Here is a 24,938-nt window from a genome sequence, read left to right as displayed (position 1 = left end):
CAGGAGGGGACGATATAGGTTAGGTTTAGTGTGGGCCACGGGTGCTCAGGCGGGGTTACCATTGGTGATGGCTGAGCGGATACAGGATTTGTAGGTGAGGAGGAGGAGGAGGAGTTTGGTGTTAAGACCCCAGCTAGTGGCGGCCAGTCGACGTACCAGATGAGATCTTTTAGATGACTTAGATTTTAGGTTTAGGAAGTAGGGGCGGAATGTGATATGCTGGTCTATTGTAATGCCGAGATATTTGAGGATGGATGGGGGTCTTGTCGATGGTGAGTCGTAGATTGGCAGGATTTCGAATGATGGAAAAGCGCCTTGGTGGGAGGGGGGGGGGGGGCGGTCGGATTAGGATGGATTGAGGTGGAGGTACCATCGGTCGCACCAGGAAGTACAGGTGCCCAGGAAAGGTTGTGGTTCTTTTATGCTCTGGGCGGATGGGAGTAGGGCGAGGATGGCGGTGTCGTCGGCGAATTGGAGAAGTTGGATAGGTGGTGATGGTTGGGAGATATCGGCGACGTAGAGGAGAAACAGTGGTGGTGATAGAGGAAAATTATTACTCAGACTACTACTACTACTAAAATGTTTTCAGTCCTTCCCTGAAGGGGGAGGTGGGCCTCTTAGACGGCGACGCCGTCTCTCAGGCCGGGAGATTTGTTCGGTGAAGGAGATGTTCGGAGAAGGTGAGGGGGCTGGCGGCCGTGGCCTATAATTACTCACCCTAAGCTATCTGTATGTGCACCTATCTCTTAAGAGATAGGTGGTTTGTGAGGTACCGATGCCGGTGCGCTCCTGGCTCTCCTCTGTCGGTCTGTATATGTTTTATTAATTTTTGATGTTGTATAGTTCTGTTTTTGAGAAACGTTTTGTGTGTTTTTATTCATTATAATGTGAATAAGTTTGTTTTAGTTAGCTCTTGTGTGGTGTGTTGCCTGGGGTAGCATGGCATTCAGTGTCATGGCTAGCACAGCAGTTTTAGTGTGTGCGATGTGGCAACACTGCAGGATATTACCTGAAGTGATTGGCCACGCCTGGTGTTGCGTTTAGAAGTTTGCAACGGCTGCATCGCAAAAAGCAGCGTCTCGTTATTTGATTAAATTTAAAAATTTAAATTCAAAATAAGTTTGACGGATGGAATGTTAAAGCATCGTTAATTGGCAGCATGTAACATGTGCACCGCCTCGTCTCCCGCGACCAGTGCTTCATCTGAAGATGTTGTGTTACAGTTTAGGAAGTGAGGACTTTAGCTTGGTAGTTCTTGCTCTTGGTTTGGATTGGTGGTGGTGGTGGTGGTGGTGGTGGTGGTGGGGGTGCTGATTAGGGTTTTTCAGGGTCTCGGCTACTCGGTCCACCGAGGGGGCCCTGAATTAGTCTGGATATGGTAGTGGAGTAGACTGAGAATGAGGGTGAGTAGACTATTGTTTGGCATGGCCAGGGGGCGGGGGGGCTGGGGTGGTGGGAAGAGGCTGAGGTGTGTTAGGTTGGATGTTAGGTGTTGTCTGCGGCTTGTGAAGTGCAGTTTTGTGCTGTTTCTGTTTAATTGCCTTCTTAAAATACGGGCAGCCAGGGAACGATGCTGCGTGATTGCCTTGGCAATTCGTGCAGGTCGCCCGGTCCCGGGGTACCTGGCATTCGGAGTGATGGTGAGAGCCACCACACCGGTTGCATCTGGTGGCATTTTTACACCTGGCGGCATGGTGATTCAGTTTGAGGCAATTGTAGCAGAGTATTGTTAATGAGGGATGTGGAGATCGAGGTTGGGTTTTGGTTTTGAGATGTGGTGTTGGAGGAGGAGCTTGGTTCGAGTTTCGGGTATGTTTTGGCTTCCTTTGCTGTGTGAGAGAGGTTTCTTGGCTTGAGTTTGTGATTTGAGTTTGGGTACTGACGTGAGTTAATTGGGTTGACTTGTTGATGGTGAGTGGGGGTGGGAGGGGTGGGGAATTGGGATGGTTTGCGTGTCTATGTCCTGAGTATCCAGGGAAGAGTGCGTTTCTTGCTGAAGGGTGGCTGGGGTTTGGGTTCGAGTGATGGTACTTATGGTAGGAGGGGAGGTTTGGTTTTGGTTTTCCTGGCAGCAGCGGCTTGGTAGTCAGCTTCTTTGGTTGTATTGTCCGGCTGGATATTCTTGATATCGGTGGCAGGAGCTGCTTCCGTTGTTGAGTCGTCATGAATAGCATGTGTTAGAAATGTGGTGGTGGCAGAAGTTTGAGTTTCTTGGTCTGCGGTTTCAGGTGGAATGGTGACTTGCTGGTTGATATTTCCGTTCAGCGGATTAATGATCATTGGGGTCGAGACATTGGTGTGCTCCAGTGCACGAAGTATATGGGGTATTGACTTGTTTCGTCGAGGGGTGACCAGTAATAGATTGTTGTGAGATTCTTCGATAACCGCTATGTGTTCATCGAAGATCGGCATGAGGGAGCTGTTGATGGTCTTTCTTGTCATAGGTACTGGATCAGGATTTGTTACATTGAAGATAATAACCATGCACTTCTGAGAGACTGGGAAGGTGGTGTTCCCACGAACGCAGAAGAGTGGGACTGAGTAGTCGACTTCTTCGTTGCTGGGTGCTGGTTCATTTTTTCTTCTTCTTCTTCTTCTTCTTCTTCTTCGGAACTGTCGTTGCTGTTTGCTGCAGGTGGGGTAGGCTGGATGAGCGGTGGAGGGGGTGAGTGCTGGGGGGAGGCGGGGGAGTAGGGCGGAGAGTAGTGTCTGAGCGGGCTGGGGGTGAATTGAGGTGGAGTGGGTGGTAGTGGAGTCGGAGTGGGTAGCTCTATTGTAAGAAGTGAAGTATCTAAAAAGGATGATATTTCTGCTTGAATAGTTTGTTGCCAGGTTTGTAAATTGATTGCTAGCTGTTCCTGCCAGCTAGGTGATTGGCTCATGGTGAGTAATAGTGTACACGAGCAGGTAAGGTGAAGCACTGGTTAGGTCAAACTCGGTTGAGGACCGGCGTGGTTGGCGCTCGCTCAGTGGGCACGGTCGGAACAGGTATAGTTTTGCCGTATCGCAACGGGACAAGTTCCGAACCAGTGACCACACTGAGGGCTCTGACAAAATTTGCTTGGCCTGTTTATACGGGGTTTACAGGCTGGCTGGTTCTGCCTTTATTCTTGGAAGGCAGTTGGTAATTGTTGCAGTTTAAACAGGCTGATGATGGTGGCCTGTCTGCAGGGGCTGCTGTCTGGCGATCGTTCTTGGCGGGTAGCTGGGTTCGAGAGCTTTAGGGGGTCTCCGAAGATCTAGTAGATGGCGGCCAAGGTTCTTAAACACTACTAAAGGTTGGGCCTAACGCGAGACGAGCTGCTATTGGTTAACGAAATGACGTCACAGTAGGAGCAAAGCAGCCGAGCCCAGAGTGTGCAGATCAGTAGGAATCTCGTAATACCAGCAAACATTACAGTTTCTCAGAACTAACTGCAGACCAGACAAAGTTTACTGCTGTAATAAGATTGAAAGAGAGTACAGCATAGTAAGTTTTCATTATTTCTATTACGAATAAGGCGTAAATGTAACGAGACGGCACACTGTCAACGCTTGAAATTTATTAACAAATCCAAGTTCCTCTATTTAGTTTGAAGAAGGTTCTCTCAAATCTGTCAACATAAATATTTAGAGATATGAAATGTTTGTAATATTAAATGTTGACAGCAGAACTTCCGTAACTGAACTACCGTATGTTAACATACGATATACTGACTCATTTCCGCAGGTTCGAGTTTAAAGCTTAACACATATTATCACAGCAACAGAAGTAATTTTATATTCGAAAACCATGCATAGATATCCCTACTTTTCAAAATTAAAGAATAAGAAAGAACAGGAAAAACACTTAATTAGAATACAGTCTTACCTTTGAGATCAGATGTCATGAAGTGGTTGCTTTTGAAGATAAAATCCACTGCCGTGCCTTTCGCCGATGAGCTGCTATGGATCTTTTAGTCCTTGCCCGAATGTTAATTTTCGTATGCGTATAAATGTTCTCGTTCTAACATACATTTTTACTATTTCTGGTGGTACAGCGGAGAATTTACTGCTGATTATTTGACACACATTGCGTATAATATTAGGTATGCGTGACAGTTCAGCACGTCCGTGAGTGTCCGTGATCTGTTCTCCATTTTTTGCTCCGAAGACTGTGGAACTGACGAATTTCTCAGGAATAATTGTGCACTTACTGGGCTACTACTGTAAATGCTACCGAGAAGGTTCTCTGTAGGTACTGCATCTTTTTTCAAGATCTTCTTGAAAGGTAAATGCAGTAATTCTGCTCTTAAATCGCGAACATAACTGGCGTCAGTAAAATGCTGCGAGCACACAGTAGAAGTAGCTACATTGAAGAAATCCTTCCTTTTACATGTTTGTATCCAAACTTTTTGCAGTCTGAAGCTTTAGGAAATGAATGATACATGATATATGTTAGTTTCGTTTTTCTGCTGTATGACAGACAGCCAGTTACTGCACATCCAGCCATTGTTGTCAGTTATTTCGAACAGACATCATCTGCGTAAGCCTAACAATTTTAAAAAATTTTATTCACACTCAAAATTTCGCAAAATGACACGCAAGTGGCACGAGGGCTGGAACGGGGTCCACTCAGCCTCGGGAGGTCAACTGAGTAGAGGTGGGTTCGATTCTCACCTCAGCCATCCCGGAAGTGGTTTTCCGTGGTTTCCTCACTTCTCCTCCAAGCAAATACTGGGATGGTACCTAACTTAAGGCCACGGCCGCTTCCTTCCCTCTTCCTTGTCTATCCCTTCCGATCTTCCTATCCGTCCACAAGACTTTTTGTTCAGCATAGCAGGTGAGGCCGTCTGGGTGAGGTACTGGTCATCCTCCCCAGTTGTATCTCCCGACCCAGAGTCGGAAGCTCCAGGACACTGTCCTTGAGGTGGTAGAGGTGGGGTCCCTCGCTGAGTCCCAGGGAAAAAACAATCCTGGAGGGTAACCAGATTAAGAAAGAAGAAAGAAATATATACACTACAATGATGCTGTGAACACAGAAATTTCATTCCAGCTACTATTACACACTTCACGCAACTAACGAAATGAAAATAAGTGCACCACCTCACTGCACGAAACACTGCAACTTAACAGAGATCTCACAGAAACGAACTACGACACACACACACACACTACGTAAAATACAGTAGGCCACTATATAAACCAATAGCAATATACGGAAAGAAACTACGTATAGATATTACGTGGAAATCCTTTATTTATAAGACAGACAGGGATAAACAACGAAATAAGATACACGTGCGGTTGTATGCTACACAGTCACGGTGCTCCTGTGATGACGTCACGTGCAGGACGAGAGAAAACTAACATCATCTGCGCAGCCAATCTGGGACACCCGTGGATGGCGGCGAGAAGGCTTGCAGGCTGGGCGCAAGTGTCATGGCTATCGCTACTAGGCTCTTCAAGGTTTGCACTCTACGAGCGTTGTGTTGTGTTGTGTTGTTGATAATTACTCAAAAGCTGAAATCCTGGTATAAGCAGACCTGGTTGCCAAGCGAGTGCGAGTGTTAACGCATTTTACCGATCTTAAAAGCCTCTTTGAAATCTCTGTCTCTCTTGTCTTCGTCTGAATACATATCTATTCCTCTACATACAACACATCCGGCCGTAGAACTAGGATGAAGTCTTTCTTCCTTTCTCTTTCTTTCTTTCAGAGCCCTAGAAAATTGAAAAATGTCAGGAAAAGAAGACATAAAGGACAATAATGATAGTCTCTGAGCAATCATGGGAATATTATAGGCGATGAAATTAACTTTAATTTTTACGGGATCGTTATTGTGAGCATGTACATTACGTGCTTTTGTACGTGAATCTGAATTAATGAGCGCGACTTTCTGCTTCGAAAATCTCACGAGCAATGATAAGTATTCAAACCACAGCGTCTTGGTAAGAAGCTGACGACAATGTCGCTGAGATGTCATGGCTCCTATATTAGGGGCCTACATATGGTAACCATGCATAAATTAACAGAAAATACTAATGTTGTAATGCTGAATTGATTTTAATATAAAGGGTTTGGTATGTTTGAAAATCTTTTCGCAGTATTTGTAGGTTGACGTGATGCCAGAGAGTACCTAAATACATGTCTTTAGTTACTGTTTAAAAGTGTAAAACTGCTTTTGTTGACACTTGAAAATGCCGGTCCTGTGGTATTAGGGGTTGAGGTTTCAGGTTCGATTTCCGGGCGTAAGTACAGTTGAGGAGCTAGCTACCTGACGGCGAGAAAGTTTCCCCTATGTAGAACGCCAGCAATAACGGCCGACATGATCCGTCGGGCTGATCATGCGTCACCTCATGATCTGCAGACCTTCGGACTCTATAGCGGTACTTGTTCGGCTTCTCCAATGAAGCCCGTCACGGGCATTGATTGAAGAGGGTTCTTTTCTCGAATGAAATCGGTAGTTGCTTCGTATATGCACTTTCTTACGGCAACATCAACTTCATCAGGCTGCTTCCATGGGTCTCGGCATATTTCGTTATCACCTTCATGTAGCCTACTTGTAAGTGTAGAGGCTGTTAACGTGTGTTATTGAAGAGTCTTTGTTAGCTTAGTATTTATCTGCCTGGAGTACTATTTTAAAGCAGTGGTATGAAGACATGACATGATGACGTAGTTTGTAATTTTAGTTTTGATAAAAAGTGCATTAGTAATGTCTGTGCCTTCGTAACTCGTGAACTTTACAGACTGGCCTTGAGGCCATGTATTCATACTCAGACGTTGTGGAATACCATTATTTCTTTTAAATACTGATGAGTAATTGTAAAAGTAGTTTCGGTATTCCTAAGTGACCATGATATCTGCAGCGATGATTTAATAAGTAATGGATAGCTCACCTCGTTCTTCATAGGAATTGTTTGACTCACAAAATTGCTCATCGTGCTCATACTATTTACGCTCGATGTGGGTGGAAATCTGTCTGAGAGAGCAATCACGCCTCCAAGACCAAGGTCGTTCCTGGGTTGGCTCAGTTACTCTGTGAAACTGTCAAACTTGAGCCGTATTCTAGCTAGGGTGTCAGCTGAAATAAAACCTGCTTACGTTTTGCATCTCCTTCAGCTTGTAATGTATTTATATGCTTGGTGACATAAGCATGCTTTTCGATCTAATTATTCTCAGCAGAGATGAGAAAGACTATTTACGTTGTAATGGGGAATAAGGCGAGAAAGATCAACATTAATCCTTTATAGGGCAGAAATGTTCTTAAAATGTCTAAAACATACTTATCGTTTAGCGCTTTCGAGAATGCTACAACAAAATATTCACATTTCTTCCTTTACATGACATTAGTTGAACAATGGCCTTTCTTTATTCTTCACTAACAAAATAAGTACTTTCTTATATAGCCTACACATGTAAGTACAGAACTGGAATCACAGATGAAGCTTTTTGCGGATGATGATGATGATGTACCGTATGGAGTAATACATAAGTACGTTTTTCATCAATAGGAAAAGTTCTCTCGGTTTAAATTACTGTGTTGCTAGGGGTGACAGTAACTCATGACGATAACTGTAAGTACTTAGGAAATATTTTCATTGGGGTAATCACATAAAAGGGATTGTAAATAAAGGTTACAGATCCTTTCATATGTAACTTTAAAGCTTTTCAGTTTGTCAAAAACACTAATTATAATACATATAACTCTTTAACATACCTGTAAAAAATACACACTTATTAAACAGAGAATAGGGGCTGCCTGGTCGATGTCGTAAAGGCATGCTCATTTCACCCGGAACGGCGTGGGATTGGTTCCTCGTCATGAAGTCGAAAAATTTGAAACGAAATTTCCCCTTCCGGAGGTGCATTTGGTCTTGAGGTTCACTGAACATATGCTAAAAATGAGTACCAGGTTAATTCCTGGGGGCAAAGGCGGCCGGGAGTAAAGCTAACCACTCTATCACATCAAGTGTTGAGGTTACGAATAGTGGAGGCCTTTACTTTTCATTTCTCCACGGGCCTTCACAACCTGTACGAAGATGACTTTGCTTTTTATTAACTTAAACAGAGAATCAAAATGTCTCACTTGTTCATAACATCACCAATTCACAATCATTGACATGGTTTACACATCGTAAACAATATTGTGCAAATATGAGCATGATTTGTAGTTTTATAGAATCTGAGGATGTCCTTGTAGAATAAACATATCATATGTTTTTTACAGGCATGTAATAGTGTTCTCTGTGTTAAAATTAATTAGTGTTTTCGACAGACTGAAAAGCTTTAAAGTTATATTAACTGAGAGGCGTGGCTTCCTTCTTAACAGATCTCTTCATGTGGTCATATCGAATAGAAGATTAAGTAGTGGTATCACTGGCGTAGTACGCCTGCTCCGCCGCAGCGCAGCGCTCCGACCTTGGTTTGAAGTTAGCCCCAGCGCTTATGAGACTTTTAAACCCTTGCGACCTGTTTTACATGTTAAAACACCTTAAGAGATCCTCTTAGGCGCTAAAAAGTTCGACATCTCCACTTACTTTATTGTGCCCAATTATAATTTAATAGGCCTAAGTCGTCTCCTGTTTCGACAATGGTATCTTTCTCAGACACACATGACAACATACATTCAAGAAAAAATCGTCATCTAAAAGTAGGCCTAAACACAAAATTTTTGGAACCGGTAAGCAAATATTACCAACCTGAAAAATAATCATTACAACGTATCAACACACATATACGCAGTCATATATATTAATAAATCTAAGTTCATTAGAGAAGAAAATATCTTAAACATAGTTCAATAATTCAGGGACAGCATTAAGACTGCATACAGGTCTCAACAAATCAGAGAATTGAGATGACGACGATGATGATGATGATGATGATGATGATAATATCAACAGTTTCAGATGAACAGTAAATGAAGTTCAACAATGAAGTGTTGGTGAACTGAATATTGTTAATACCACAAGACGATCCAGAATCAAGAAATTTCGAACATTTAGGGATGTCTTTGCCAGAATATAACCAGACGATTTTCTTTTTGGGTGAGATTTTCTTTTAGTTACAGTACTAGACAAATACTTAGACAAATTAGGAAATATATGTGGAACAGAATAGTCTTTCAAGCGCTAGTTGGTTCTTGGGAGAAGTACTTCCTTTCCTTCTATCACAAATTTGTCAAATTTAACAATTAAATCTTCTGAAAAGTGAGCATCACAGATGTTGGACTTTTCAGTAAGTTCCCTATTCTTCCTTGGTATGGCCCTTACCCTCTTGATAAAATGCTCCTTATCTTTAGGGGGTTTGAAAAACCGTCTTGCCTCTTTACAGTCCCTATAGCCTGATCTGCGTCCTGGTACAAAACAGCAAGGCATCTTCACTACTCACATTAAGCACTCAGGAAAATGTAAGGGCTAAACGGCTGTTTACTTGCATTAAATAACAAGAAAATTATCACACGAAGATAACCTCAAAACACGGCAAGAAATTCGATTCCCTTTTACTTAATGCTTCCTACAATAGCATTTCAGGTACTAATACTATGAAGTAATAGTGTAAGTACTTGTATATCAATAAACGTTTGCACAGAACACCACCAAAATACTCCAACCGATTAAAAAAACTTCAGATATCGCACATAAACCTGCTTGGAGATCATGTAGCCAAAGTCGACTGGAGCGCTGCGTAGCGGAGAATCCCAACCCGATCCGTATTCAATACATGCTATTGAGGGAGAAGAGATAACACTTCCTCTTCTATTCGTTATGATATGGTTATGAGGACATTTAGGGGTTGTGGTAAGAATGTAAAGGAGAGGGCATATGCCACTAGTGAGACTCCAGTTAGAGCAAACGAACAGACGAGTAGTGTTACGAAAATGTTGCAAACTTTGTGCTGGGAAGACTTGAGAGAAAAGTGACGACCTGCTCGACTAAGCGGAATGTTCGGAGCTGTCAGTGGATACATGGCGTGGAATGACATTACTAGACGAATAAACTTGAGTGGAGTTTATAAAAGTAGGGAAGAATCATTACGTGAAGACAGAACCAAAATTCGAGGATAAATTACGGCAAATACTCGTTTATAGGAAAAGGAATTAGGGATTGGAATAATTTATCAAATTAGATGTTTTATAGTTTTCCATCTTCTTTTATATCATTTAAGAAAAGATAAGGTAAACAAACAGAAGGGAATCTGCCACATGGGCTACAGTCCTAAGTGCAGATCAGTGATTGATTGATTGATTGATTGATTGATTGATTGATTGATTGATTGATTGATTGATTGATTGATTGATTGTAGTAATGATATAAACAAGTCAACGATAAGACCCCAATTATTATATTTTCAGTGAATGGGACCCGTAACCAGGATTGATTCGAGAAGTGCCAAAGATCCAGAGGAAAGCAGGCAACGACTAGTGTTACGAAAATGTTACAATCTATGGGCTGGAAAGATATATGGGAGTAGGGAGATGAGCTGCTCAACCAAGCGGTACCGGTATGTTCCGGGCTGTCAGTGGAAAGATGGCGTGGAGTGGCATTAGTAGACGACGAATAAACTTAAGTGGAGTTTTTAAAAATAGGAAAGACCATAATATAAAGTTGGAATTCAAAAGGGCTAATTGGGACGAGTATTCGTTCATAGCAGGAGGAATTGGGGATTGAAATACTTTACCAAGGGAATAGTTCGGTAAATGTCCAACTTTTTTGAAATTGTTGAAAATACTAGGTAAACGATTGATAGGGAACCTGCCCCCTGGGCGACAGCCCTAATTGCATATCAGTTGTAAATGTAATGTAATGTGATTATATCCTCTAACTTAGGGAGCCATATTTGTTGAAACGTGAATCGTATTGTCGTCAGTGGTGGCTCGTCAAATAGAAAAGTGGGTGTTCACAAACTTTAACAGAAATAATAACGTATTAAGTATAATGTTTGTCACTCGCCCGACTGCGTTGTATGTAAAGGTTATCACGTTCTAATATTGAAACTATAGAGTTCATGGTTGCCTTGCCTGATAAAAATAAATCTATATGAAAACTCAATTGACAGACACGATTCATTTTTCGAAGCCAGTGCATACGGTATACAATGACCAACTACACAATAACATTAATTCAAAATAGTCTTCACCAGCTTAAAGACCGCGGGATACCAAAGGGAATTATATTGCGGGAAACTGAAGTCTAAAACAAAGACTATTGCTTTTCAAAGACGTATGAGTTGGTACAAAACCCGTAAAAATGGCAGCATCCCTCAGTAAGGTTTGGTTACTGGAGTTCTGAAGAAAGAGCGCATTTGAAGTGCGCACTTCCCATACGGAAAATGTTCCGTAAGGTATGATGTCACCATCACTCGCGCATGCGCAAAACCTGCCACAACGAGAGTATAAGACCGATGTGCACATGCAAGCAATGTTTGAAGTTTGTGTCGTAGAACCCGCAAATTTAAAATGTGGCAGATCATAATTCTAATTAATGAGTTATATACCGTGTAATTAAGGGGTAACATAAGTCCCAGTTCCAGATCCTGGGTGTTTACGTGCACTTGTGCTCTTGTACACAAGACGCCGCTGCCTATTGTACCTTGGAACACACAGCATTGTGCACCGTGGAACATAGGATACAGTACTATAATTTCTTCCTTTGCTTGATATTAGATCATGCCTAGACGTTAGCTCTTTCTTACGATTCAATGCGACGGCGGGTTAATGCATGTATCAATGCTAACATTTGAACATTTAATTTAAGAAAGAGTTTCATGTGGTATGCTGGTACGTTCTGTTTCTGTATATTTCCCATTATTACTGTACAATGTAGGCCCGATTCCTTGACTGAATGTTCAGCCTCGAGACCTTCGGTTCAGAGGGTCCCGGGTTCGATTCCCGGCAGGGTCTGGGATTTTAATCGCGTGTGATTAATTATTCTAGCTCGGGGACTGGTTGTTTATGTCTGTCCCAACACTCTTCTCCTCATATTCACACAACACAACACATTACACTACCAACCACCATAGAAACACGGAATAGTGATTACTTCCCTCCACATAGGGTTGTCGTCAGGAAGGGCATCCGGCCGTAAAGCGGGGCCAAATCCTTATATCCGACACAGTTCGCACCCGCTATCCTGCAAGGCGTAGGAGAAGAAGAATGTACTATGTGGAGTTGTAGAAAATGAGTTCTAACATGGAAATAAAGCGTTTCCGCACTCTTGTCTATATACGGTAACGTTTCTTTCTTCTACGTGTGAGGAATGTGTCCTGCAGGTTTGGCCTTACTTATTGTTACATGTTGTATATTGTAAATTATCGTTCGTCTCGGTACAAATGGTAGCTCATTTCTCGATGTATTTCCCCAAATGTTTTTATTGCAGGACCATTTTATTGCATATGGGAAGTCACCCTGCATTTGTTAATTTGTATTGAGGGTTTTTCTGTTTTATATTTATTGTGTGTTGTTAAACGTGCTCATGTAGGAATTATGGTTATATCAACATATAGATAGTTGATTTGTAAACTAATGTGGAGAAGTTATTGAAGTATGTAGGTGCAGTTTCCACCCATTGATTCGTTTTCGGCGTGTTAGGTAAGGTATGTAGCATACAGTATGTACCAATACACAGCCTTATGTACACGCCCTGGGAGAGCAGGGACAATCATCATGCGTGTTAACTGGCAAAATTGACTGCATGTTCTAGAGCAGAGCCTCTCAGAGTGCATGCACCAGTGTATTGCAAGGTGCAAGGTGCAAAAGACGACTTCGCTTGGTTGACCAGAGTGCAGACCCCCACTCTTCGATTTGGAGCAATAGCGCTTTCTCTCTCTTTCCCCACGCCTGTCTCGCCCGCTCCGCCTGTCTCCCTCTTCCCCACTTGCTCCGTAGCGCTCCAAATCCGAGCCGAGTTCCATGCTTAGCCGAGTCGCCCCGAGACGAAGCGCTGGTCCGAGGCGAGTGGAACCGCTGCACTATGCACAGGACCTCTGCGCCTCAGATTGCACGCGTGAGATTTTGGGCGTTTGAGAGGCCCTGTTCTAGAGCGAGAGGTTGTTCGCGATCATGAGAAGCACATCATGGCGTGGTTCCTTCCAGTCCGCCATATCTATTCACCTTATATTCAGATGCCTCCCTTTCGAGGGATTTCCGAAGTTCGAACATTGTTTTAAGAAATATTAACAACTACGGCTTATGTTTGTAAAATTAAACCATTCGCAAAACATTTCACTGGAGTATGAGAAATTAGTAAATTTAAACGATATTTTCAAGAGTATATTCCATAATGAATGTAATGTATTGTATTTAGTGAGTGGAATTTATTGTGTTACGAAGGTGATTTCTTATTATTTTAACTTCAGACGAAAGAGAATTAATTTCTTTGCCAAAGTTTTTATTCCGACAACACTAAAAACTCTAAGGGTCAGTTCCATCAATCACTGTTAAAAATCCGATAACGGAGCGTTAGTTAACACCTTGTTAAGATTTTAACGAGGCGTTATGGAAATCGCGTTTTACAGAACAATATAACAAGCTCGTTAGCTAACGTGGCGTTAACGTTAACGATCAAGTGAGCAGTATGTAGCATTAGCATTATTTCGCTCTTTTGAACGGTGCCGGGCATATAGTTATTCATTTGCCACCTTGTGTTCTCTTTTTGCGCGGAATAAGAGGTTTCTTTTGAAATGTCTGTACGACAACCTAAAAAAAGGAGCGCAAGGAAAAAAGATTATTCGAAGAACGAGTTGGAGCGGTCCAAGACCGGAGGTGGTGTATTTATTTCGGCATTAAAATAGATGACTTCGAAGATGATTGCATCAATCGGCGGCGAGGTTGAGCCTCTTCGCAATGACGACTTGTGATGCAGAATATCACGTAGGTTTTTAAGCTAAGTTTTATTAACTAAACAGATCATTAATAACTAAAGTAGCAAAGTCATATTAGAAATTAGGCCACCAGGTTATACATGGTGTAGGCTACATATGATTATGATTCCCCTTCCTTTGAATTTATGTTTCAATACAAAAGGTAATGTTTGTTACATGCTAATATGTTAATAGGATAACAGTATGATACCTATCTGTCTTCTATGAAAAAGATGCTTTAGTTCTAAAGCATTTTTGTTACTGTGTGAGGTATCTCTTTTGTATTACCTTTCGGAGCTTTTCAAGCTGAATGTTATTAACTGGACACATCATTAATAACTGCAATAGCACAATCATATTATAAATTAGGACTACAGGTTATACATGGTGTAGACTACGTTTGATTAATTAATATCCCCCTTCCTTTGACTTTATATAGCAATACAAAAGGTAATGTTTGTTACATGTCAATACGTTAATAAGATATCAGTATAATACCTATCTCTTTTCTATGAAATGATGTTTTGGTTTAAAGCATTTTTGTTACTGTGTAAGGTATCTCTTTTGTATTACCAGTCAGATGTTTTTAAGGTAAATGAAATGGCATATGGCTTTTCGTGCCGAGGACAAGTTCGGCTCGCCAGATGCAGGTATTTTGATTTGACGTGTCGTGATGAGGGTGGAATGATGATGAAGACGATACATACACCCAGCCTGCGTGCCAGCGAAATTAACCAATTATAGTTAAAATTCCCGACCCTGCCGAGAATCGAACCCGAGACCCCTGTGACCAAAGGCCAGCATGCTAACCATTTAGCCATGGAGCCGGACGTTTTTAATGTGATGTTAGTTAAGTGGACACAACATTAATGATTACAATAGCACAAACATATTAGAAATTAGGCCCACCAGGTTTACATGGTGTAGGCTACATTTGATTATGACCTCCCTTCCTTCAACTCAGTGTTTCTTACATACAGTATGAGTATTTTAATAGAATATTAGTTTATGTAGGCCTACCTATCTCTCTTGTAGAATTTACAGTACTGATATCTCCCATAACTATCTGAATGACCCCGTTCCACAATATTTCAGTGTAATTAGTATTTTCTGCCTTGGAAACGGGTGAATTTCGTCCTTTGGGCCTGCGGCATTCTAATGTTTCTTCTATTTCTTCGAGTACTTCCCTCGCGACAGGTTTAGATAACTTATACCGCTCCAAAAACTGCACTGCTGTCAGTTCAAGTACGTAATTTCTTATCGGTGAATCTTCTGTCCCTTAGCATTTTGAAGGTAATCTGAATAGAGCACCTGAACAACAAACACAAAATCTCTTCCGGCCATTTTTATTTTAACACGACGTTAAGCAGCTTAACGGGACGAGAATGCTACGTTAAATTAACAGAGAGTTTAACGTCACGTTAGCGTTATCGAAGATTGAAGAAACGGCCAACGACCTTCGATGTTAGGCCCCTTAAAACAACAAGCAGCAGCATCAGCAAAACAGTTTAACGTGACGTTAAATCCTTAACGGAGTTTGATGAAACCGGCCCTAAGTATATTTTAAACTTGATCCTTGGGGTCTTTCAAACAGTAACTATCTGTTGACGCTTTAGTTTATGTCTCCTTTCCATACTTCCTTCAGGAGAAGGTGAGATTATGCCGTTCATAGTTGTTAAGAACAATGTTTAACAGGTTTTATTTGATTGCCTCTGTGGTTTAAGCTTCTGAACTGCCATCCGTGCACCACAGTTATAAGACAGTATTTAATTACAGCACAGAAAAATGTACGAACAAAATGAAATTAAAAACTGTTCAAATATACTGTAGTTTGAAATTGAAAACTATATAACTGCACAACTAATAAGCCTAGACTATTATTAACTTCGCGCCAGGAGAGCTTGTTCGAAACTGGGTTGACTACACTAACTTTTTATTGGCGTTGTAGTCGAATAAATGTGTGACAAAAGTTAAATATTCAGCAAAATGTGTGCATAATACGATCTTAGATTCACTATACATAAAGAGAGTATGATTTTCTAACTAGAATGTGGTATTTTGACATCAGTTTTCATTGCTGTTGTACCGGGAGGTACATCTCAACCCCGTGCATTTAAATGAAATGCCTTGAAGGACACTATCTATCACATACAAATTGAAACAACTAGTGCAATAAGTTGGGACGTTGATCAACAGATATCTCACCACTAAAGTGATAGAGTAATGTGTTATTTTCAGGTTTCCTAAACTGACTGGATATCTCTCTCTCTCTCTCTCTCTCTCTCTCTCTCTCTCTCTATTTTTAGTATCACAGTTTGCAGCAACTATTTCAAGAAGTTTGGACTTTTCTCCGTAGATGTCTCTGTAAAGGAACTGATGTCATGCACTCTGGTGCAAAGTGGAATAACTAGAAGTTTAAAGAAATTTTGTATTCATAGGTTTTCTGAACTGAATTGACTTTCTTTGTCTTGATACTTCAAGGTTTGCAACACTTCTTACTTATTCCGCCAACTTTGGATTCTGGCCAATCAAAAATTTTGTGTGTTTAATTTTCAGCCAATCAAATGCTTCTTGTACGTATTTTATGTGGCAATAAAGTGAGAGGGTGTGTCTAGTTTTAGTCCAGAGCCTTCTCGAACCTTCCTCTCGGGTATAAAAGCTGACGCCTTTTCGAGTTCACTTGTCTTATTGATCGTCGTGCTATTGAGTGCATGTGATAAGAGAAGAGGTGGGGTCCTCATCCTTCGGCAGGCAGAACATCAGCTAAGGTAATGGCCACCATTTTTCTATCTCAGTAGTCATCTCCGCAAGCCTTTCGAGGGGAAGGTTCCAATCTTTAACGATGTAACAGTCCATTTCCTAAAATATAAACTTCTCTTTCTTCTCATGTAAAAGTTCGATTAAATCAAAGGTACTTAACTGAAATTCGGGAATAGAGAGTGTGACACCCTCTCAAGTTCCCTATCAACTTGTATTTGAGGTGACTATGTTTTTGTTACCGTTTTCTCTCTGTAGCCTTGTATCTTAAGTTTCCTCCATCTAGTCACCTCAGTAGTGTGGGATTAGCCTCTGCACCGTTGGGCCACTAGCCCAATTAGGGTTTTAATCTTTGATTTCAAGGAGCGCAAGTTTCCGCCTCCATACATTTTGATTTTTGGGCCTTAGAATGGGTACTCGGTACCCTGTATTATTTCTTAAAATACAACTGCTACAGTCTTGCTAAGTGTAGGGAGTACCTAGAGAGACCAAAAGTGTAAATTTTATTGAGCAAGACGCTGTAATCACAAGTGTAAAAGTTAAAGGCTGTAAGGGTTTGGGAGCGCAGTCTCCTTGGTTGAATCATAGAGCATAGAGGTTCTCTTCTTGTAATGTAACAGATATTGTGTAAATATTGAGTGGTGCCTTTGAAAGGCCGTAACCTGTAACCGTTGGAGCAAAGGGCTCTTTCAAATAGTGTTTTAAATATCCTGTGGAAGGAAATGGGAGATTCGTCTCCTTGACTATCCGTCTCAACGCAACATTAGTGATGTAGGGACCTTTGTAAATAGGGAGCTGGAAGCTCGAATTTTGTAACTAACCTTTTCTTGGTTTTTCTGTTTTCTATTTTGTACTAAATTACCTCTGTACCTGAAATATTGTTGTTTGTTAAAATTTAATATCTGAAAAGAAATATAATCTTTATTTTGAAGTTTTAAATTAATATGTGACAATCGTAGATAGACCCATTCAAACCAGCACCTTCTTTCACCTCTCTGTGATCCATGAAAACACGGTAACAGCTGTAATTTTAAATATAAGGGGCGATCAAAAAGTTTCCGTTCGACAGCCGTACAGTCCTGAATCGGGATCCCGTATGTGTATGTTCAGTCTTCAGCCCTAAGGCTGGTTGAATCCTCAACAGCTCTGCAATCAGGTGTCATAGATGGCCTATGCATCACTGAAGAGGCATACTAGGGAAATGAGGAGTGAGGTATTTTCCCGTTGCTTTCCTCACCGGGCCAGAAGTTGCTATTACAATCAGTCTGCCAAGCCTACTGAAATGCATGCACCAATCGACCCTATGAGCAACATTTTCACACCATTCATAGCAGGGACTGGCTGCATAAGGAATGCCATTACTAGCATCGCTCATACCTCAGTCACTTTCACATTGTCAAAGTCAAGGATAAGACAGAGACAGATCAATGAAAGTAACAAAATTGCTCTAGCCCATACCAGAAGACATAGTGCACTGTAAACACTAGGTCCTGCCAGCAAAGGCATATCGGGATCCCAGTCATGAAAAATCGCCGTGAGCATTGAGGCACTCATCCCGTGTCCTGCTGCGTGAAAAAGTCCGTAACCACCTTCTGCACATCCTCGTCCGACAGAAAGCATCGACCCTTCAAGACCTTTTTGAGGGAACCGAAGGCGTGATAATCGCATAGGGAGAGATCAGAACTATAGGGCGGGTACTCGAGTATCTCCCACTTGAGTTGGCGTATCTTCTGTGTGACGACTTTTGCGGTATGGGGAAACGAAACGCGACCCGCACGGAACCTGGTGCACCATTCCATAACGGCGGTTTTCGAACTCAGACATATAGTAAATAGACCAGCACCCTATCTCTTAGCATTGGTGGTAGTGAAGCCGGAAGCTTGCGGCCGCCGCCATCTTACGTCACTACAGATCCATTGTAAACATGCACGTTACTGTGTTACGTGCATTTAAGTTTTATGTTTTTTATGCACATTTCACGTTAATGTTTCGGCAAGCTACTGTGCGACAGAATGGTGAATACCTGAGCAGTGTTTGGCTGTGGTTTTTCCTGTTCACGAAGAAAGAGGAAGGAAAGAACAGGTATTTCAATACACCAGTAAGTGGCTTACATGTGCTCATGTGCACTTGTTGTCTGCTTATTAATACAATTAAATTTACTATCATAGATGCCTAGTTATGTAGGAGACAGAGAGTTTTTCCTTCCGAGGTATACTTTTTGGCGTTTGCCCCATCGTGATTGAGTGCGGCATAAGGCCTAATAATAAAAATATAAACATGTAAACTCGTGTCCTCATCCCGAGGTGGTGCAGATCTTTTGAGGCACACCCCGGATGGAGGTGAGCTGCATGTACCATTTTAACCACCTACTAGTCTTTCTGCCATTCTTAAATTCCTGGCAATAACGGGAATCGAACCCGAGCTCCCGAGGACGGCAGCTAATAGTGTTAACTATTACGCTAAGGAATAATAATAATAATAATAATAATAATAATAATAATAATAATAATAATGTTACTACAACATTTGGTTATAGGTTGTTATTGTTTTGGTTATGTTAGTAATTGAATAATAGTTTGGTTATAGGTTGTTATTGTTTTGGTTATGTTAGTAATTAAATAATAGTGGTCTCGGTCTCTTCTATTCTTTAAAGATATGTTGTAAGGATGCGAAAATTACTGTTAAAATTAGAAGGGAAGGATTGGTAAGCTTGCATCAATTGAAATAGTCCTTAGGTTTATTATCACAGATTTATTTATTTATTTATTTATTTTGCGTATAGCTAACACATCACATTACATATAGAGACAGTAGCAATACACAATTAATAATTATCACATCATATTATTGAATACATCTCAGGATTTGTGGTAAAGATGTTAGTCAATTCTGTACAGTGTGACACTTATAAGGAAACAGTCGTACAAAAGGGGAAATCCTTATCCATTCATTCATTTCTTTCAAGAATAGAGGTAATCTGTATGTTGCTATGAAATATACTGTTCACATTTGCAAACTTACGGATATGTATTTCAGAAAGAATGCGTGTAATGGTTTAAGCTCGGACATGAAAGGGAACATACGTAATAAAGTCACAGCTCAGTTGTATGAAACATTTTTTTCAAGTTTATACTCACATGCTTTAGATCTAAACCCAGTGGACATGCACGTTTATCACCTTATTAGTGTAGTTTCACCATTGTACTTGAAAACGTGTGAATCATACTGTAATAGAGTTGAATGGAAACAGACTTAACCATATATCGGTCTGTAACAGGTGGCTGTTTTTAAGAAATTGATATACCAGTGTTTCTTTTATTTTAAATAGTAAAATAAAGGACATAATATGTCTAATTAATCAGAATTATTGTCATTATTTCGATGTATTTTTAAAATTATTTTTAATGATCTCCTCTCCAGTATTCCCGTTTTGGCTACTATTTTACATTAATGCACCGGGGTAGTGTAGTGACGTAAGATGGTGGCGGCCGCACGCTTCCGGCTTCAGAATCCTGCTGCTCATTGTCAGTCTAAATCTGTATGTTTGTGTTTTCGACAGACATGCTGCCCCGTACACAGTCTTCATTCTCCTATGTTGTCCACCTGTGTTTGTCCTTCGGCAGCCAAGAACAGAATAATAGCACGTTGGTCCTGTTTGGAAGCATTTGATATTAACGTCGCCATAGTTCACGTGGCCACATTTAGCGAACGCGCACCTCGGTGAGAGACACGACTGCCACACTAAATTCCTTTGCCTACATGTCCGTGCTTATATACTATACCCGCATCGGAGTCGTGCTACGTTGCATGTCCGCTGCGCCCTCAAACGGAAACTTTTTGTTCACGCCTTATATTTTGCTGCAGGTCTTTCGTGAGGAGCGTGTCGCGATGTTGCGGGAGACGGCAAGGACAAGCACTATTTACAGCTGTGCTGCGTTACACTCAATTATAATAACTGCTGCTAGATGCAACCAAGTGGCGAATTATTTTGACTCACTTTACAAATGTTTTCTTGCGATGAGGCTGAGGGCCCAGGCCTGCCTGCATTGACGTTACGTCCCTGTGTTTAATTCATAATATCATAGATGATCCTAAAATGGCTATTTTAGGGGTTACAGTATTTATATGCCAATAAATATACAGTAAATAAAAACGAACTAAGTAATCAAGAAATAAGAAATAGAAGCATATTTCTATACTAACAAGAATTCTTTAACATTACCATTGTAAATACATAACTGTAATTGAGATATTTAATTTTCTTCTCAAGGGCGTGATAGCCAACATCATCACTTGAATTCTCATTAAGGTGACCGCCGTTTGGATCCCTCCATAGCACGTGGGTATTTTTATATGAAAAGCTATTTTTCTTTCGCTTTGATACATACTTACAGTGGGTTTGATCACCATATCAGCAGTTACATAAAGCTTGTTTTTATTTTCCTGAAGCAAACTTCTAGTGATGTAGTTAATTCCTTAATTATTTAAGGTGAACTGGTCATCTGATTCATCCAAGTCTGTGGAGTCGGCAATATTTCGGTTTTAGTTCAATAAATTGATCTCGGTACTTCTGAAGTGAGAGAATCAGCCGTCTGGGAAAAGTCCTAGTCCGTTGTCCAGGAGACACCCGAATGTATAACAATGTCACATGCAAATACACCCTACTAGAAGGTTTCTCTCGTGTCCCCTCGTGTTCATTGATGCCGTGCAAGATTGCTTTCGCAAGTCAATCCCAAGAGGCTGTAGGTCCCAGTACATACAGGGTCTAGACGCCAGTACAGTAGATAAATTAAATAAATACCTACTGCTGTCTGAAGAAAATCCCTTCAGTGAGGACACTATTCAGGCTGGTCAACAACTAATCTAGTCCATGGGTGGAATACAGAGAGAGCATTGTGTTAAGTTGGTGGAAGAACTAGATATGGCAAAAAAACCAGCAGAGAAGCTTGGAAACTACTTAGACGTCTGAACAACGACCACACGAAAAGTTCTTTACATAGTAACATTACTCCTAATAAATGGCAAAACAGATAAGCAAAAAAGACCACCAAAACTTCAAATAAATATCGAACAAGGAACATCCAGTCTTTCCAAACCTTCGACATGAACGAGCTGGAAAACGCCTTAAAAATGAGCAAAACTCGCGAGGCAGCCGGCCTAGATGATATGCGTATGGAGCAGATTCAACACTGGAAATGCTACTAAACAATTGATCCTACAGCTTTTCAATAATTGTCTGGAACGATGTCAAATCCCTAAAATCTGGAGGAAGACTAAGGTGGTTGCAATCCTTAAACCTGGTAAGCAACCTGCGCATCCAAAGAATTTCTGACCAATTTCACTCCAGTGTCATCTATATAAATTTTGTGAAGGAGTGCTTCTGAACCGTATTAACACCAATGGTCGAACCTCTTCTAACCTCAGAGCAGGCTGGATTTAGACCAGGAAAGAACTGCTGTACACAGATCCTTAATCTGACACAGCACATAGAAGACGGATTTCAGCATGGTGATATTACTGGAGTGACTTTTGTTGATCTCTCTTCAGCATATGACACTCTACAACACCAGATAGTTCTAAGGAAGTTTTACCATCTTACTTTGGATTTCAGGCTTACAACGATTATTACCACGCTGTTGCAGAACCGACGTTTCTTTGTTGAATTCCAAGGAGAGCGGGGTACGTGGAGAATACAAAAGAACGGTCTCTCACAAGGCAGTGTCGTAGCACCAATGCTTTTTAACATATATACCAACGACCAACATTTTCCATCCCACACAAGGAGCTTCCTGTACGCAGATGATCTGGTCCTGGCAACTCAGAGTAAAAACTTCGAGTCAGTGAAGCAAAACCTTACTGCTGCTTTGAAGATGGTCTCAGGTTATTATGAGGAAAATCACCTCAAGCCAAACCCATCTGAAACTAATGTGTGCGCCTTTCATTTAAGGAACAAAGAAGCCCCGCGGAAGCTGCGTGTGAATTGGAAAGGAATGGAGCTGGAACACAGCAATACTCTAATTGCTGACCTTCACCACACACTGCACCAATCTCAAGGCAAAAATTTCATCATGAAACTACCTACTGCGTAAGGTAGCTGGTTCTGGATGGGATACCCATCCACAGACAGTAAGGACAACTGCCCTGGCACTCTGCTGCTGAATATGCCAGTCCCGTGTGGTACAAAGCAGCTCACGCAAAGAAAGTCGACATTGCCTTGAATGAAACCTGCAGGGTAATAAGAGGCTGTATAAAACCAACACCCACACAGAAGTTGTACGCACTTGCAGGTATAGCCTCACCTGATGTTAGACGTGAGGTGACCGCTAATATCGAGAGACAAAAGGTTTACAGCATCTCCGCCCATCCCCTTCATGAATTTCACCCACCTTGAGCTCGACTGAAGTCCAGGAGAAGAGTTTTCTACAGTCTTCTGCTCCTTGATTCTGATCCAAAGAAGGTCAGGGTTAAGGTATGAAAACAAAGGTACCCAGGTCATTCGGAACATGAAATTGAAGGAAAAGTTGCCACCTGGTCAGGAAGGAGGTGATCTACTGTATATGAAATACCTTAAACAGACTGCTCACCGGCGTTGCAAGATCTAAGGACAATCTTATGAAATGGGGCATCTCTAGGACTGTCGTCTACGCTCAGATTCATATATAGGGTTGGAACTGGCACTGGCTGGAAACAGTGCCATCAATGTAGCCAAATACTGTTCACAACTTGTGTGAATATTTATATATAGTGTAGATATTTTCATGTAATACTTGATTTCTCCTTTTTGATTTTTATGTATTTTCTTCCATGTACTTCTCCATATGCAATTTTTTTTCAAGTGCTTCATTTATAACTATATATGATTAATTTGTTCATGTATATTTTTCATATTCAGCACATATAATCATATCTATATATCATCTATATCTATATATTGGTACCTCTGACACAAATAATTAAATAAAGCCCGTTAAAGTCTACAACTAGCTTTCCAATCTTCTTAAATCTGAGAAGGATCTTTCGACAGTACTTCGTACATGTTGACACTGAAAGAAATAGCACTAGATATACGAATTTATTTTCTCTGTGTGTGTGTGTGTGTGTGTGTGTGTGCGCGCGCGCGCGCGCGCGCGCGTGTGTGTGTGTGTGTGTGTGTGTGTGTGTGTGTGTGCGCGCGCGCGCGCGCATGGTGTTTTCTTACAGTGGTCATATCACGTCTTTTGATGCCAACATCGAGATATTGACCTAATATCTAGGGCGTGACTTCTACGACCTAAAATGTATGACATATGTACGCATTTGTGACTTAAAAAAATAAAAAAATATGACAGAATTCAAAATGATTTAATGAGTGGCATCTGCATTACATACCGTACCAGAAAAAATGTCTTCAGCCGCAGATACTAGCTGAAGAGCGTGGAATAATTCTAAGGGGGTGGTACGTAAGCATTGGAGTTGGTAAAGAGAGCGGCATTAGCTCATTGAATTCATATTCTTTTGAAAATCTGGTTTCATTGTTCATTTTAAACAAATTCATATAACTTTTTACACAAGTTGAGTTGATGCGTTGTAGTAGGCTGGAACCTCCGGACTCCTAGATGGTTACTGGGCTTGGTCTGGGCAGGGACTATGCCCGTCCTTGATGTGAAGTTCTCGACGTTCTAGAATTTCTCGAATTTCTGGAGGATCTGGAAGTTCTCGAATTTCTAGGTGCACACGTTGCGGGGTTCGATCTCACATGACGATACTGAGAGATAAGGCGTGACGAGCACACAAATCCCCCGTATGGCATTCAACTCACTTGTATCACTGTCGAACAAATTAAGTTTTGCTTTAAATACTGCATTAATTCATTGTAAGTGGGATACGTCAAATTTTAATGGAAATGACGCTCGAATCCTCGACTCAAACACCTTGTTGAATCACAAAGGTTCATGAAATTAACACTTGAAAAGAAAACAATTGAACTGAGTAACTGATCACACGTGCATGTGAGCCGAATTGATATTTGATAAAATTATGTACACGTTTATAATGTTAAGTTCGCGACGTAAGTCCGCTGATATTGGCACAACAGTCTGAAATATTCTATTAGATCGCTACCTTGTATTATCACTGTTCCTAACTGGTTGGCTTCGTCAATTTTATTATTGGAACACGGCGTTGAACGTAATATTTACAGTTCGTGCAAGTTTAGGATATATTAGCATGTTTGTTATGAATTAAACAAGTTTAATTGCATTTGGAGAATATGCTACACTGTCTGTAAACAATTAGTGCACTCAAAGACTGTTCAACACTGTCTATAAATAATTATTAAGGTTTAACTGCACTTGAAGGGTGTTTAACACTGTCTGTGAATAAT

The 24,938-nt window shown here is 41.1% G+C and overlaps 1 protein-coding gene across 5 annotated transcripts in view; it reads left to right on the top strand.

Moving 5' to 3' along the window:
* LOC136858293 (putative peptidyl-tRNA hydrolase PTRHD1) overlaps nt 1-24,938 on the top strand; it is a 151,709-nt gene that overhangs the window by 33,136 nt on the left and 93,635 nt on the right. The window contains exon 2 of one of the 5 annotated variants that reach the window (XM_067137719.2): nt 10,314-10,524. The exons of the other annotated variants lie outside the window; for them this stretch is intronic. The gene's annotated coding sequence lies outside the window, so the exon portion shown is untranslated. The remainder of the gene's footprint in view (nt 1-10,313; nt 10,525-24,938) is intronic. 5 annotated transcript variants of the gene reach the window in all.

This window comes from Anabrus simplex, chromosome 1 (assembly GCF_040414725.1).
Source record: "Anabrus simplex isolate iqAnaSimp1 chromosome 1, ASM4041472v1, whole genome shotgun sequence".
Classification (NCBI taxonomy): Eukaryota; Metazoa; Arthropoda; class Insecta; order Orthoptera; family Tettigoniidae; genus Anabrus; species Anabrus simplex.
The sequence above is the reverse complement of the archived record's forward strand: the minus strand, read 5'-3'. Positions and strand labels throughout refer to the sequence as shown.